Raw genomic sequence first — 18,283 nt, forward strand, 5'->3', positions numbered from 1 at the left:
TGTTTCATCGGATCAAATGAAGTATTTCTTCTGTTTCCCATGGTTTCTTCGCAGTTATCTTCTTCATCTCTACGTTTTCCTTTCGAACTTCCGTGCTTGCCTTTTTTAGAGATGTCCCTTCCTCTTCAAACGCACTGTCTACTGAGCTGTACCTCATTGCTGTGTCTGTAGCCTTAGAGAACCTCAAGTGTATCTCGTCGTTCCTTAGTACTTCCGTATCCCACTTCTTTGCGTTTTGATTCTTCCCGATTAATCTCTTAAACTTCGTACTACTATTCTTCACTATTACATTGTGATCTGAGTCAATATCACCTCCTGGTTACACCATTCAATCCAGTATCTGACTTCGGAAACTCTGTCTGACCATGAAGTAATCTGACTGAAATCTTTCCGTATCATCCGGCCATTTCCAAATATAGCTCCTCCTCTTTTGATTCTTGAACCCAATATTCGCTGTTACTAGTTGAAATTTATTATAGAGCTCAATTTGTGTTTCACCTCTCTCAGTCCTTGTCCCAAGCCGATACTCTACTGCATCTGTTTCTTACGTTGCTTCCCCTACACCTGCGTTCCAGTCCCTCATGACTATTAGATTTTCATCTACCTTTACGTACTGCATTTCCCTTTCAATATCGTCATATACTTTCTCTACCTCTTCATCTTCAGCTTACGATGTCAGCATGTATAGCTGAACTATCGTCGTCAGTGTTGGTTTGCTGTCGATTTTGATAAGAAGAGCCCTATCATTGAACTGTTCACAGTAACACACTCTCTGTCCTATCCTGCTACTCATAACGAATTCTGCTCCAGTTATATCATTTTCTGCTGCTGTTGATATTACCCTATCCCTATACTTATCTGACCAGAAATGCTTGTCTCCTCTGTATTTGATTTCACTGACTCTTGTTACATCTAGATTGAGCCTTTTTCATTTCCCTTTTCAGATTTTCTAGCTTTCCTCCCACTTCAAGCTTCTGACATTTTACGCCACGACTGGTAGAGCGTTATACTTTCGTTAGTTATTCAGTCTTTTTCTCAAGGTAATCTCCCCCTTGCCAGTCTTTCCCTAGAGATCCGAATGGGGGAGCACTCCGGAATCTTTTGCCAATAGAGGGATCATCAACACACTTTTTCAATTCCGGGCCACATGTCAGTGGATACACGTTATGTGTCTTTAATTCAGTGGTTTCCAGTGCCTTCTGCATCCCCATCTCGTTGATCTTTGCTGATTCTTCCTCCTTAGGGGCAGTCTGCCATCACAAGAACAAGAGAGTGCCCTGAACCTATGTCTGCTCCTCCGTCCTCTTCGACAAGGCCGTTGGCAGAATGAGGGTGACTTCTCATGCCGGAAGTCTTCGGCCGACAATGCAGAGTATTAATCTGAAATTAAGCGGTGGCGGGTTTTGTACCCGGGTCCGAGGATGTTTTTTAATTGTACAGTGATTACATCCTAGCATGTACCACAGTTTTTATCTCTAACATTGCGATGTCTCACTGTATCCTTGACTGTTTGGCCTAATTACATCTATCACTGTGTTACTAGCTGTCGATGTGGACTTGCTTCTTGACGAAAACTGTTGTACACAGTTATAACTGTGAAAAAAAATGGGGCGCTCAAAACAGCAAACTACTATTGTTCAAATTATGGTTCAACTTTTCTGCCGTTTTTTGCCAGTAATTGATGTACTATTTAACCTTATCTTTTTTCGGCCGGGGTGGCCGAGCGGTTCTAGGCGCTACAATATGAAACCGCGCGGCCGCCACGGTCGCAGCTTCGAATCCTGACTCGGGAATGGATGTGTGTGATGTCCTTAGGTTATTGATTGGCGACTCCATGGAGTGTCCTGTGCACCACGACCAGGTAATGGATATACTTGGAAGGAGAGACAGCATTGGTCGTATTTTTTTGTTTGTTGCGGCGAGATGTACAATCCGTATGTTTGCAACGGAACAAACATAGGAATTCTACCCACTCACAAAAATTTAGTCACAAGGCCCATGGTATCAATGCAGTTGCGGTGGGTCATGGTTTAATTTCTCGTGTCTGTTCGTCGTGCACGCTGCAAATTAAAATTCTCCTACCTCAGAAAGGCGTCTGTTCAATGTCCCTTCACTCGGAAAAGTAGATACTTTCAAGATGATGTAAAAGCAGTGTTGATAAAAAACACCAACTACAATTACTGAGGCCGCGCAACTTACGGCGAGAAATAAGGAATAAAAGTTAGATAGTGTTAATACTTTCATCCTTCTTTACCTACTCTGCATTACTGCAGATGACGTGTCACTGAGCACATTTGTACTGTGCATGCAGTACACGTGAGGTGCCTAGTTGTTTCCACTGCCCTGTGTGGAATACATAGGTTCTTGTACACTTCACTAACCAGCTGTCTTCATGATGATGATGTCCCCAGCGCAGAAAACAGCACGCAGGTCGTGGATTCTTTTTCTTGAGGCTGAAATTAACTTCGCAAGGAACTGCTGCTACGAATAAACTATAACTCATTTGGGATGCCACTCGCGTTTTTATTGATATAGACACGAGAAACTATTCTTGATCACAACGTCTTGAACATATCTTTCCACAGTCATTATATCGGGCTAAAATATCATGAAATACATTCTGCCACAGACAACATGTCTATCTACTAGAACCGTCGGAACTGTAGTAAATAAAATTGTATGATACAAATACTGCTATAACAGACAACATGTCTGTCTACTGGAACGGTTAGAACTGTAGTAAATATAATTACGTGAATCAAATACTACTATTACATACAACATGTCTGTACCTAGCGATGGTCGGAACTGGAGAGCCGGACTGCCCGAGACAAGCAAGGCGTCACCGGAACGCCACCGAAGTGCATCGGCAGTAATATCGACAGTCTTTTGTTTCAGTAATACTTTGATTTTAATAATTTGGAAATGACTGATTGATAGCTGGCTGTTGAGAGATGTTTATTTAAAAAATGAAGTAATTTGGATGACACGTTTAATTAATAAGAGCAACTAAAGTTTAACGTTTTGGCGCCCTACCGCCGAACACAGCAGCCAATCACAGAGCAGCAGCATCATACAGGCGGTCTTTCTCACGGGAATGGTACCAAATATAACATCTGTACCGGTACCTCATCCCACATTGCGTCATCTCTATGCTTCTTGCATCTCCACTGCCCTGGGAGTAGCTTCCTGGAGCCTAATATGTTCTGTAGAAATACTGTCATCAAATTTTATCAGGCAGAAAGAAAATGGATTGGCTTCTGAAAAATAATGTCCGAAATTTCCACACATTAATGTTTATTTTGTCCTTGATAACCAAAGAAAAGGTACTATTCAGTCCACATTTAAACTGTTGGCTATTTCCTTCCAGTTCACGATCCACACGCACAATTCACACGCACAGCAGCCAGAAATATGTCCAAACCCGACCCAAATTAAACAGCGTTTTCACAGTCATTAATTTCACCACTAATATTAGTTATTACATTCGGTCCTTCTTATGAACTTCTAAAAACGAAACTGCTCGCCAAAAATGCTCAATAGTTGAATACTGAAACACGCCACGCGGATTCTATGAAGGCCAATATTTCACACGTGAATATCTGCCCAACAGATTTAGTCAAAACCTCTGAAATTTCTCCAAGCAGTCCTCAACAACAACTGCTATTGACTTAGCTCATCAATAACACAAACACTAAATAATTCTTCATCTTACACATTATTTTTACTGGCGCTAGTAACATGACGGTCCGCGTTCAAAGCTAGCGAGCGACTTCCTTCTTCCAGCCTCTCTACCAGTCTAACTATCAGGTAACGGGCTGGAACCGTCTCAATTCTGATTGTCTGACCATACTGACGGCCAGTCAGAATACTCGCTCATGTACACACTTGCGCCAAAACTGGCCTGCACCAGTCCTTATTCACAGTCGCATTTGCGTCAATGTGACATGCATATATTAAAGTAACGTTTAATAAACGAAAACAAGAAGACAATAGTTCTGGAAATATTCCCTATATACAGATTTTACTCCAGCTGACTTTCTGGCTGCTCTGTTACAATAGCAATCACATCCAGACATACGTCATCAGCAAAGGATCATTTTCCCAAGACAGACTTGCGTAACTTGCAGATTACTTAAGACAGTGTATAATACAATATTGAAATTTGACGAATGTCCCACATACACACTCTCATTTACTCACAGGCTCACATAACACATAATAAAAGAAATATTGGTTTTTTTAGTTCTTTTTGAAGTTATTCTAGATTTCATATTATGAAAATTGTAAGATGTCTGAAATTTTTTAAATTAAATTTCATTTAAATAATTATATACCTTGATACTTCCGGTGAGTATATCAATCGACAACCAAAAACAAGTGATAAATGTTCCCGGGTGAATTTAATTTCTTAAGTGTAGTTTTTCTAACTTTACATTAAATGTTTCTATCTCCGAAAATATGCCCGCTAGAAGCTCAGATTTTCAAATCATCTTTCTATTAATAACAAAGTGCAGTACACAAAGTTTGAATGCGATTAAACAAGTGTGATTGTATCCTTTATTTAGATTCTTATAGGTGATGAATGTACACATTCGGTAAGAGACACTGAATAAGTTTCCCATGGTAGGCAGCGACAGATGCTGGAACGTCCCCTTTGAACAATTATACAAGACTGTGCTTAAACTGACACACAATATTTTTTAGCGCAACGCCATCTGACTTCCAAAAATCCCTACAAAAGAATGGCCCTGACTAACATTAACCTATACCTTTCACAAATCACTTACCTCACAAAAATCTTCGTTACTCGAACTACTGCAATACAGCGAGCGCCACTACTGCCAGCTAAATAACAGATTCAAACTACTGAAGGCACTAACTACTGATAGGCATAGTTAGCAAATGAAAGATTTTGATAGAGAACAAACAATGTATTTACCTTAATAGTCATCAAAAGTCATAATATATATAGCAGTTCATGACATCCAGTCTTACAAATATCAAAACTTCTCCATTTCTCTCCCCACATCCACCACTGCTGGCGGCTCACCTCCAACTGCGCAACGCTGCGCGCTGTTAACATCCAGCTACCCAACATTACAATGGCAGACAACAATGCAAACTAGCCACAGACTGCACACAGCACAGCCAGTGATTTTCATACAGTACGCTACGTGGCGTTACCAATATAAGAACCTAAACAGCCTACTTACATAGCCCCCATGCTCCCCACAAAAATTTTACAAGTTGTTTTGGGCAGTGACCAATCACATATCACTTACCTCACAAATATCTTCGTTACTCGAACTACTGCAATACAGCGAGCGCCACTACTGCCAGCTAAATAACAGATTCAAACTACGGAAGGCACTAACTACTGATAGGCATAGTTAGCAAATGAAAGATTTTGATAGAGAGCAAACAATGTATTTACCTTAATAGTCATCAAAAGTCATAATATATATAGCAGTTCATGACATCCAGTCTTACAAATATCAAAACTTCGCCATTTCTCTCCCCATATCCACCACTGCTGGCGGCTCACCTCCAACTGCGCAACGCTACGCGCTGTTAACCTCCAGCTGCCCAGCATTACAATGGCAGACAACAATGCAAACTAGCCACAGACTGCACACAGCACAGCCAGTGATTTTCATACAGTACGCTACGTGGCGTTACCAATATAAGAACCTAAACAGCCTACTTACAATGCACGTGTGTCTCTCGGGTGTGCCGCTAGATGTCAGTCCCCGAAGTTACATACAGCAAGCTATCCTAAAACAAACGTTCGCTCGGAACAACTTTTGACTCTACACAGTGTATTCATAGAAAAACTAGCAAGCAAACAGTTTCTTCAGTGGTACGCCAGTCCAACAAACTTTTTGTTCATTTGCATCGTAGTGGAAAAAATGTGAAACTTCAGTTGGACGCGGGTCCTCTGTTACATTGCTGAATCGTAACACACATGACCTGTTAGGCTCCACACGCCTGTCTAAAACTAGCACGCACCTGACGGCTTACAATGGACAAGAAATTCCCATTCTCAGAAAATGCACTTTGCTGGCCATGTATTGCTCGCATACGCGATCTGTGACTTTCAGTGTGCTGCAATCACGCGATTGTGAGAACATATTTGGCCTCGATTCGTTTGATTTGTTTGGCTTTCAATTTGAGGACAATGTGTTGTCAATCTGCATTCAATGCCAACGACAGTGCAACTAGCTTGCTGAACGAATTCCCTGAACTCTTTTCTGAAGCATTAGGCAAGACTAACAATTTTGTTGCACATATTACCATGAACGACAATGCTCAGCCGAAATTTTGCCAGGCCAGAAATGTTCCCATTGCATTACGGAACAATGCGGCTGCTGAACTTAAGGAATTGCAATAGGTCATTTCCCTCATACAAACTAGCCAATGGGGGAAGTCCACTGATTTTACTCTCCAAATCTTCAGGTCGCATTCGCCTCATGTTGTCTTTAAGTCTACAGTCAACCCACAAACTGTGACTGATACTTACCCACTGCCACGGCCAAAGGATCTCATGTACGTATTAGGCGCTGGTTCATTCTTTTCAAAAACTGATTTGCGTGACACATGTCTCCAAATACCACTAGATGAAGACTCTCAATCCGTGAGTGTTGTGAACACTCATTTGGACTTGTTTAAATATTTGCGTTGGTCTTTTGGCAGTGCTTACCTACCAGCTATTTTCCAAAGGTATTTGGAACAGCTGACTGTTCAAGTGCCAAAATGTTCAAACTATTTGGACGATATTGTCGTAGCAGGTCGTACAATTGAAGAACACATTGAAAGTTTGCGTACTTTGTTTCGTGTTTTATCTGATGCTGGACTAAAGTGTAGACTGGACAAGTTCAAATGGTTCAAATGGCTCTGAGCGCTATGGGATTTAACTTCTGAGATCATCGGTCCCCTAGAACTTAGAACTACTTAAACCTATCTAACCTAAGGACATCACACACATCCATGCCCGAGGCAGGATCCGAACCTGCGACCATAGCGGCCGCGCGGTTCCAGACTGAAGCGCCTAGAACCGCTCAGCCACTCCGGCCGGCGGACTGGACAAGTGTGATATTTTTTAAACCTGAGTTGCAGTATCTTGGACATGTCATTAATAGTCGAGGTGTACATCCTCTTCAGTCACATTTGTTAGTCATACGTCACCTGCCAGTTGCTCGCAATGTCACAGAATTGCAGTCAGTCTTAGAGAAAATGAACTATTATTTCCGGTTTATAAGCAATGCTGCAAAAGTCGCAGCTCCATTACCCGTTTGCGTCGAAAGAATATCCCCTTCGTTTGTACAGATAGGTGCGAAGAAGCTTTTCAAAAACTTAAAGAAGCATGGCTCAGCAATCGATGCTTAGTTTACTTTGATCCTGACAACCTGATGTGTTGCAAGTTTACACTTCTTCTTACGGTATCGATGCAGTGCTTTCACGCAGAGTTGGTGATAAAGACAGACCTATTGCTCTCGGATCAGAAGTATTGTCCAAAGCTTAGTGTAACTGTTCAGGAACAGAGAAGAGGATTTGACTGTTGTGTATGGCGTATATCGGTTCGAAGAGTTCCGGAACCTGTAGAGAAAATTGGAATAGAGATGAACATAAATATCATTTACAGCCTTTTTATTGCTCATGAAAACCTCACATTGCATTTTGTACCACCATAGATGGTAGTCCAGATTTCTGTACACACGGGTGCCTCTAATACCCAGGAGCACGTCGTCGTGCATTGATGCATGCCTGTATTGGTCGTGGCATACTATCCATAAGTTCATCAAGGCACTGTTGGTCCATATTGTCCCACTCCTCAACGGCGATTCGGCGTAGATCCCTCACGTGGGTCACGGCTTTCATAAACAGGTCTTTTCAGTCTATCCCAGGCATGTTCGATAGGGTTCATATCTGGAGAACATACTGGCCTCTATAGTCGAGCGATGTCGTTATCCTGAAGGAAGTCATTCACAAGATGGGCACGAAAGGGAAGCGAATTTTCGTCCTTGAAGACGAATGCCTGGCCAATATGTTTGTACTGTCAGTCGTGGGATGGCATTCAAGTATCGTACAACCGTTACGGCGCCTTCCATGACCACCAGCGGCGTACGTCGCCCCCACATGATGCCACCCCAAAACAGCAGGGAACTTCCACCTTGCTGCACTCGCTGGACAGTGTGTCTAAGGCATTCAGCCTGACCGGGTTGCCTCCAAACCCGTCTCCGACGACTCCGACGATTGTCTGGTCGAAGGCACACTCGTCGGTGAAGAGAACGTCATGCCAATCCTGAACGGTCCATTCGGCATGTTGTTGGGCCCATCTGTGCCGCGCTGGATAGTGTCGTGGTTGAAAATATGGACCACGCCATGGATGTCGAGAGTGAAGTTGGGCATCATGCAGCCTATTGCGCACAGTTTGAGTCGTAACACGACGTCCTGTGGCAGCACGAAAAGCATTATTCAACATGGTGGCATTGCTGTCTTGGTTCCCCCGAGCCATATTCAGTAGGTAGCGGTCATTTACTGCAGTAGTAGCCCTTGGGCGACCTGAGCGAGGCATGTCATCGACAGTTCCTGTCTCCTCCATGTCCGAATAACATCGTTTTGGTTCACTTCGAGACGCCTGGACACTTCCCTTGTTCAGAGCCCTTCCCTGCACAAAGTAACAATGCGGACGCGATCGAACCGCGGTATTGATCGTCTAGGCATGGTTGTACTACAGACAACATGAGCCGTGCACCTCCTTCCTAGTGGAATGACTGGAACTGATCGGCTGTTGGACCACATCCGTCTAATAGGCGTTCCTCATGCATGGTTGTTTACATCTTTGGGCGGGTTTAGTGACATCTCTGAACAGTCACAGGGACTGTGTCTGTGATACAATATCCACAGTCAACGTCTATCTTCAGGAGTTCTGGGAACTGGGGTCGAATAACGATGGCTGGCCAGGAATGTGGTGCTAAGTAGTAGAAATTGTGATAATATGTCGAAAGGAAAAGCGGTTTTCGTTGTCGTGATAGTCAGGAGATTTAAAAAGAAGAAGAGAAGTAGTGTAATTTGAAGGAGGACACTGCATAAGTATATGGGAACGGCTGGAACGTAGGAGTTCCCAAAAGACTATTGTATCAGCATTGTTGCAGTAAAATACTAAATTTTCGAGATGAGATATGATTTAAGAAATTCAATGAAGAAAAGAAGTCGCGAGAGGGAAAGAATGAAAGGAAGAAGAATGCAAGAAACAATATCTTTAAGACAGAAGATTCGTTAACAAATCAGCGCAGAACATACGGGAGCGAAGACCAATAAGACGCTGGGAAGAAGAGAACCGCAAGAGGTTTCATCACGAAAACGAAAGAATATTGCGAATGAAGTGTGACTGTTTACTGAACAGCTACTCGCTTTATTTTGACAGTAGAGAGACAGGATACTACATCAGTGCTACAGACTGTATTACAAAAAGTGACTGTTTAGATTTTTTTTTATTTTAGATATTTTTACTGTGAATGGACTTTCATTTGTATAATTAGTTTTGTGAGGGTGAAGATGTACGATATTTAAAAGTAAATCGTCAATAAAGTGACAATACGCTAGTTTACGTACATCAGTATGCAGTCGTCCATTACTGAGTGTACATAAAACTGTGTTTACAAATAGTCTTGGCACATCCCAGTCCTGAACCATTTAGATCGGTGTTTGAAAGTCTGTCCTAGCGGTGAGAGTTCTACTATAGGACGATTCATTGGAGCGACGAAGCGGAGCGATAAATATTTTTTATTAATTAATTCTTTTATTCGCAAGACAGTACCCACTACCTTGTCCTATTCCGTCAAACATCTACAACGCCGTGACACCGGACGTCGTCAGCAATGGCGAGGCCATCCAGGGGGGAGAAGACAACATTCCAGCCATTCTTCTCTGGCATCCATTGTTGCTTTGCCTCTCAGTAAACATAGTATGATAACAAGCTTTTATGTGCGCTACAAACTACAAAGAACAGTGAAAATTAAGTATGTGAACCAAAAGAACGACTAGGAGTTCAATACATTTTATTATGTTTTAAACCTTAAATTTTGCCCTGGTTAAAAGTAATCGTCCAGTTACTGAAGTGGACTGTACGTAAAAGCGTGAGTGTTTAATGGAAAAATACCATACTGAACTGCTAATACTACTTTTGGAATTGGAATTACTGATTTGTTTATTTCTTAAACTACATTCATTGGAATAGCTCAGGTTCACTTCTACTTAGTGATAACACGATTAAAGTTATAGTATCAAAGATAAGTGTAACACATTGAAACAATAAATAAGGGGAAACTTAAAAATTTTTAAGAGTCCATATTGATAAGCATTCAAGCTGGAAAGAGCACATTTTGGTTAGTTCAGTTACATTTACACTCACAATCATTGCAAATCATTGCCTGTACATGTAACCAATACTACACGAGCAGCGCTTATTGCTAATCTTGGGGAGAGCCAAATCAGTGAACTGACATTTTTCGCAAATATTCATTTAATGCCGTCACATGGAATAATGTTTTGGGTCACTCGCCTTTAAGAAAGGAAGTCTTCATTGCTCAGAAGTATGCCGTAAGAATAATGTATGGTGATCGAGCACCCATGATCATCTTGTAGACGTCTGTTTATGGAGTTGTGAATTCTGACTGCTGCTTCACAGCATATTTGCTTCCTCATGAAGTCTGCTGTAAAGAATCCACTGCAGTTCAAAAGAAGCAATGGTGCACACAATTATAATTCCAGAAGGAAAAATGATACTTATTTCTCTACATTAAGGTTGTCTCTAGCACAAAAAGAGGTGTGCAATGGTGCAACTAAAATTTTTGATCACCTACCTGGGGGTATAAAATGTTTGATAGACAGCAAAGTAAAATTTGAAAGCAAACTGTTGAAGTTCTTCCTTGACGACTCCTTCTATTCCGTAAAATGTGTAAAGGGTGGTGGGCGGGAATTACTAAGAAGTACCTGTATGTTTTAAAAATATATAAATAAAAAAATAAACAAAAATCCTACAAACTTTCTGCATGTAGCCATAATTACAAATTTATCTGCGATGTGAAAGTAAAAAGACTCGTTGCACATCATTAAGAGATATCATGTAAAATGATTCATGGAACGTGTACTAACTAACTAATTAGAATTTGACGGAAGTTTCATAATACATTTTTTACAATTTTCTAGCTTCAGTTCTTATATGGAAGGGGTTCGACAAATTTCAACATTTCGTGTTTATTTGTACACTAATTACTTTGCTCTAGTAAAACTGTGCCTTTACATGCAACCAATACCACTCGAGCAACGCTTATTGCTAATCTCAATCAGAATATGAGGTAACATACAAACTAATCAGGATACATTAATAGGGCCGGCCGCTGTGGCCGAGCGTTTCTAGGCGCTTCAGTCCGGAACCGAGCGACTGCTACGGTCGGAGGTTCGAATCCTCCCTCGGACATGGATGTGTGTGATGTCCTTAGGTTAGATAGGTTTAAGTAGTTCTAAGTTCTAGGGGACTGATGACCTCAGATGTTAAGTCCCATAGTGCTCAGAGCCATTTCAGCCAATAAATTAATAATTAACTTCGTTCATACATTCTTAGCTCTAAACATCCACATCTACATCATACTCCGCAAGCCACCTAATGATGTGTGGTGGATGGCGCTTTCAGTACCACTATTTGATCCCTACAACCTTGTTCCACTCTCGAAATAGAGCGTGGGAAGAATGATTGTCGGTAAGCCTCTGTGTTGGCTCTAATTTCTTGAATTTTCTCCTCGTAGTCAATACGCGAGATGTACGTGGGGGTAAGTAATACGTTTTCCGACTCCTCCTGAAAAGTGCTTTCCCGAAATTTCGGTAGTAATTCTCTCCATGATGCATACCGCCTCTTTTGTAACGTCTACCTGTGGAGTTTGTTCGGCATCTCCGTAATCCCCTCGCTAAACGATCCCGTGACGAAAGGCACCGCTCTTCGTTGGATCCTCTCTATCTCCTCTATCAGTGCTACCTGACAGGGATCCCAGATAGATGAACAATACTCAGTAGCGTGCGAACAAGCGCCATATAAGCCACTTCTTTCGTGGATGAGTTACATTTTCTTAAGATTCTTCCGATGTATCTGTCTTGTGTCTGCTTTTCCCACTATCTGCTTCATATGATCATTCCACTTGAGGTCTACATCTACATATACATGGATACTCTGCATATCACATTTAAGTGCCTGGAAGAGGGATCATCGAACCACCTTCACAATTCTCTATTATTCCAAACTCGCATAGCGCGCGGAAAGAAATAATTGGGATTCCTAGCCACATATGTAATAGCTCTTTGAAGCAGGGTATTTTCCCAGATAGACTGAAGTATGCCATTGTTAAACCACTGCATAAAAAAGGGGATACGTCTTATGTCAACAACTACCACCCAATCTCTCTTCTGACTGCCTTATCCAAAATTCTTGAAAAAGTAATGTATTGTAGAGTAGCTTCACACCTTTGTAAAAATAAAGTTTTAACAAAATGTCAGTTTGGTTTCCAGAAGGGTTTTTCAATGGAAAATGCTATATATACTTTCACTAATTAAATATTAAATGCTCTGAGAAACTGGAAGTCACCTGTTGGGATTTTTTGTGATCTATCAAAGGCTTTTGATTGTGTAAATCATGGAATACTTATAGATAAGCCCAAGTACTGTGGTATGAATGGGACAGTGCTCAAATGGTTTAAATCATACCTAACTGGAAGAGTGCAGAAAGTTGAAGTAAACAGTTCACATAATATGTATTAAAAAACTGATGATTTCTCAAACCGAGGGACAATCAAGAAAGGGGTGCCGCAAGGTTCGGTCTTGGGTCCTCTGCTTTTCTTAATATATATTAATGACTTGCCATTCCATATTCACGAAGATGCAAAGCTGGTACTTTTCGCCGATGATACAAGTATAGCTATCACACCCAACAGACAAGAATTAACTCGGGAAATTGTAAACGATGTTTTTCAGAAAATCATTAAGTGGTTCTCTGCAAATGGACTCTCATTAAACTTTGATAAAACTCAGTATATACAGTTCCACACAGTAAATGGAATGACACCATTAATAAATATAGACTTCGATCAGAAATCGGTAGCTAAGGTAGAATATTCAAAATTTCTAGGTGTATGCATGTGTGAGGGGTTGAACTGGCAAAAACACACTGACGATCTGATGAAACGTTTGAGTTCAGCTTCTTATGCTGTTAGGGTCATTGCAAATTTTGGCGATATACATCTGAGTAAATTAGCTTACCACACCTATTTTCATTCTCTGCTTTCGTATGGCATCATATTCTGAGGTAACTCATCATTGAGTAAAAGAGTGTTCATTGCACAAAAGCGTGTAATCAGAATAATTGCTGGAGCTCATCCAAGATCTTCCTGCAGTCACTTATTTAATGAGCTAGAAATCTTCACTGTAGCCTCACAATATATATATTCACTTATGAAATTTGTTATTAACAATCCGAACGCATTCAAAAGTAATAGCGGTGTACGTGGTTACAACACTAGGAGAAAGGATGATCTTCACTATTCAAGGTTAAATCTAACTTTGGCTCAGAAGGGGGTAAATTAAGCTGCAACAAAAGTCTTTGGTCACTTACCTAATAGCATCAAGAGTCTGACAGATAGCCATATAGCATTTAAAAGGAAATTAAAAGAATTTCTTAATGGCAACTCCTACTCATTAGATGAATTTTTGGGTATAGTAAGTGGGTAATTTCCCAACCGCCACAAAAAAACTGAAAATATTGAGTGTCTTGTAATATTTTGTCTAATGTAATATCTTGTATAGACACCTTTTATTAACCTGACAAGTTCCACATCATTACGAAGTGTCGTATTTATGATCTATGGAACAAGTACTAATCTAATCTAATCTGACCACCTATATCTTTCCGTACGAGTTCTGATTTCTATTATTTTATCGTGGTGATAGTTCCTCCCTATGAAGGTTGTTGTCAACAAAATATTTTCGCATTCGGAGGAGAATGCTGGTGATTGGATATTTAGTGAGAAGATTCTGTGGCAACGATTAAACGCCTTTCTTTTAATGATTTCCAGCCCAAATCCTGAATCATTTCTGTGACACTCTCTCCCATATTTCGCGATAATACAAAACATGCTGCCTTTCTTTGAACTTTTTCGATGTACTCCGTCAGTCCTATCTGGTTAGGATCCCACACTGCGCAGCAGTATTCTAAAAAAGGACGGAGAAGCGTAGTGTAGGCAGTCTCCTTAGTGGGTCTGTTACATTTTCTAAGTGTCCTACCAATAAAACGCAGTCTTTGGTTAGCTTTCCCCACAACATTTTCTATGTGTTTCTTCTAATTTAAGTCGTTCGTAATTGTAATACCTAGATATTTAGCTGAGAGAGCGGATAGATGGAAAGAGTTCACTGAAGGCCTCAGAAGATTTGTCTGATGTGGTAGAAGAAGATTCAGGAGTCGATTTAGAAGAGATACGGGACCCAGTATTAGAATCAGAATTTAAAAGATCTTTGGCCTACTTATGATTAAATAAGGCAGAACAGATTCACATCATTCTATACTAAAGTCAGTGGAGAAGTGGCAATAAAATGACTGTTCACGTTGGTGATCAGAACGTACGAGACTGGCGATATTCCATCAAACTTACGGAAAAACATTATTCACACAATTCTGAAGACAGGAAGAGTCGTAAGGTGGAAGGATTTTCACACAATCCACTTAACTGCTCGTGCATTCCAGTTGCTGACATGAAAAATATACGGAAGAACTGAAAACAAAATTAAGGGTCTGTCAGATGAAGATCAGTTTGGCACCAAATAGCCAGTTCTGACGTTGCTTTGATAATAGAAACAAGACTGAAGAAAAATCAAGACACCTTCATAGGGTATGTCGACCTGGAAAAAGCGTTAGACAGTGAATAATGGTGAAAGAGGTTCGTAATTCTGAGAAAAAAGACGGCTGATATACAATAATTACAAGAACGAGGAGGGAACGAAATGCCCGTGTTAAAAATGGGTGATAACACAGGGATGCAGTCCTTCTCCCCTGACGTTCAATCTACACAACAAAGATGAAGCAACGGAAATAAAAAAAAGAATGGTTCAAATGGCTCTAGGCACTATGGGACTTGACATCTGAGGTCATCAGTCCCCTAGACTTAGAACTACTTATACCCAACTAACCTAAGGACATCACACACATTCGTCTGAAACAAAAGTTCAAAAGTGAGACTGAAATTCAGGGTGAAAGGATATTAGTGATAAGATTCGCTGATGTCATTGTTAGTGAAAGTGAAGGAGAATTACAAGATCTGTTGAATGGAAAGTACCGTCTTATGAGGGAAGGATATGGTTCAAGAATAAATCGAAGAAAGACGAAAATAATGAGAAGTAGCAGAAATAAGGTCAGCGAGAAACGTCAGAATTGCGGATCAGGAAGTAGCCGAAGTTAAGGTATTGTATTACCTAGGCAGCAAAATAACCCATAATGAACGGAACAAGCAGGGCATAAAAAGCAGACTGGTATTGGCAACAAGAGCATTGCTGGCCAATATCAAACATAGGACTTAATTTGAGGAAGCAGTTTCTAAGACTGTTCCTTTGGAGCACGGCATTGTATGGTGGTGAAACATGGTCTATGGGAAAATAAGAACACAAGAGAATCGAAGCATTTGAAATGTGGTGGGTGCTACATGTTGATGTTGTTGTGGTCTAGAGTCCAGAGACTGGTTTGATGCAGGTCTCCATGCTACTCTATCCTGTGCAAGCTTCTTCATCTCCCAGTACCTACTGCAACCTACATTCTTCTGAATCAGTGTAGTGTATTCATCTTCTGGTTTTCCTCTACGATTTTTACCCTTCACGCTTCCCTCCAATACTAAATTGATGATCCCTTGATAACTCAGAATGTGTCCTACCAACAGATCCCTTCTTCTTCTTAAGTTGTGCCACAAATTCCTCTCCTCCCCAGTTCTGATCAGTACCTCCCCATTAGTTACGTGAGCTACCCATCTAATCTTCAGCATTCTTCTGTAGCACTACATTTCGAAAGCTTCTGTTCTCTTCTTGTCTAAACTAGTTTTCGTCCATGTTTCACTTCCGTACATGGCTACGCTCCATACAGATACTTTCAGAAAAGACTTCCTGACACTTAAGTCTATACTCGATGTTAACAAATTTCTCTTCTTCAGAAACGCTTTCCTTGCCACACCCACTCAACATTTTATATCCTCCCTACTTCGACAATCGTCAGTTATTTTGCTTCCCAAATAGCAAAACTCATTTACTACTTTAACCGTCCCACTACCAGAATCTTTTTGTTACAGTAAGTACCGCTGGGGTCAATATGACCCCAAGTTATTTACACGGCATATATTGGCAGTATTTTATTTATTTTAATGAACAGATGTAAGAGCATACATTACTAATTGAAACTAGGTAAACTATGTATGTAATCACTTACAGCTTTTGTCTTAATCCTTGTGTGGCTGTTCGGTTCTAGGTGCTTCAGTCCGGAACCGCGCTACCGCTAAGGTCGCAGGTTCGAATCCTGCCTCGGGTATGGATGTGTGTGATGTCCTTAGGTTAGTTAGGTTTAAGTAGTTCTACGTTATAGGGGACTGATGACCTCAGATGTTAAGTCCAATAGTGCTCAGAGCCATTTGAACCATTTTTGTCTTAATCCTTGATCTTATAGATCCTTACATGTGAAACAAAGCAACTCTTTACATACGTAAGAATCTCTGAATGTTGTTTACAGACAAAAGAAAAGCATCTTCTGCACGTTTCTGAATGTTTTCTATCCCCTGAACGTTCGCATAGGGAGCACCGTCCACGTTTAGCCACCTTGTGCACTTCTGCTGAAGGAGGAGGACGAGGAAGAGAAGCTTTGCTGCGCCGCCTTCTGTTTTTCTGTACTAGTTCCCAGTTCTAGAAGATATACTCTTCTTTTGATTTTGTTTTCTTTTTATTCCAGCCAGGATTTAAGTCCATCCAAATTAAAAAAGTATTTAGGGCACTAATATCCAAAATATTATAAAAAATAACCATGGGCCATCTTCTTGTCAGTCGTTTTGTGGTGTAGGTCCTGACTAACGTGTCTACTGTGTCTATACCTTATTTAGTGGTATTATAGTCTAGGATTTTCGTAGGTTTTGCTGCTTCGCCGTCACATGTTTACTCTCTGAAATCGACAGTACTCAGAAAAGTCACTATCGTACCCGTTTTTGGACAATAGGAGACTATGTAGCTGATTCCTGGAATCCGAAGAGACGTGAAGCTGCAGTTCTTCCCCTTGCTTCGATGAATTCTGCATGTAGTTCACGACGACTTTTTCTTAGTGTTCCTACCAGAGTTATTTGTTTAGTTCCTTTGCCAACTCCATACTTGTAAAGAAATTATGTGTTGTGATATTTCTACCACTCCTGGATAAATGTTCTGTCAATTCTAACACTACTCTTTTTTCCTGATTTATTTCTCTAGGCTGGCCTTCGCCCTTTTCTGTGTACACATGCAGGTATGTGACATAGTAATTAGTGCTGTCATATGTAGCCGATATCTTTATACCACATTTTTCAGGTTTTGACGGGATGTACTGGTGAAATGGACACCTACCCCTAAAAGTTACCAGTTGTTCAAATGTAATATTATCGAGTGTTCCGTATGTATCACGTAATGTGCTTACCCACTTTTCAAATAAATCCCTTATAGTAGCCAATTTATCAGTGCTACGATTCTGTCGCCGGTGCTGAGCATCATCAAACTGAATACAGCGTGATATTTCTGTAATTCCTAGCCATAGAACTATTGAAAATAGGTCGGCCATGCTCTTTTTTCCATAAATTCACTATGCCATCATTGTGACCTTAGTACACTCCCGCAAGAATAAGTAGGCCAAGAAAGCATTCAAATTCTTCTCTATCAAGATATGTCCATTTGGTACCGAAAACAATGTTACCTTCTTTGTTGGTCCGCTTCAAAATAATCTGAAACATGTTGTGCTTCATAAATAATTCAAATGCTGACTGCAGTATTTACGTTCCTTACAGTACGCCTCGTGAAAGACCTGGGGACATCTTCAATATATTTTCGTGCGGGTTGCCTCCCATGTAATCCAACAGGATTTTTCCCCATGTTTCATTTCCACTTCTTGATTGGAAAAAAAGATGGGATTAGTATTATAGATATGTACTTACATATTATTATTATTATTTCTTTCCTTTCTCAGACGTTATGT

The sequence above is a fragment of the Schistocerca americana genome, chromosome 4 (assembly GCF_021461395.2).
Source record: "Schistocerca americana isolate TAMUIC-IGC-003095 chromosome 4, iqSchAmer2.1, whole genome shotgun sequence".
NCBI classification, from domain to species: Eukaryota; Metazoa; Arthropoda; class Insecta; order Orthoptera; family Acrididae; genus Schistocerca; species Schistocerca americana.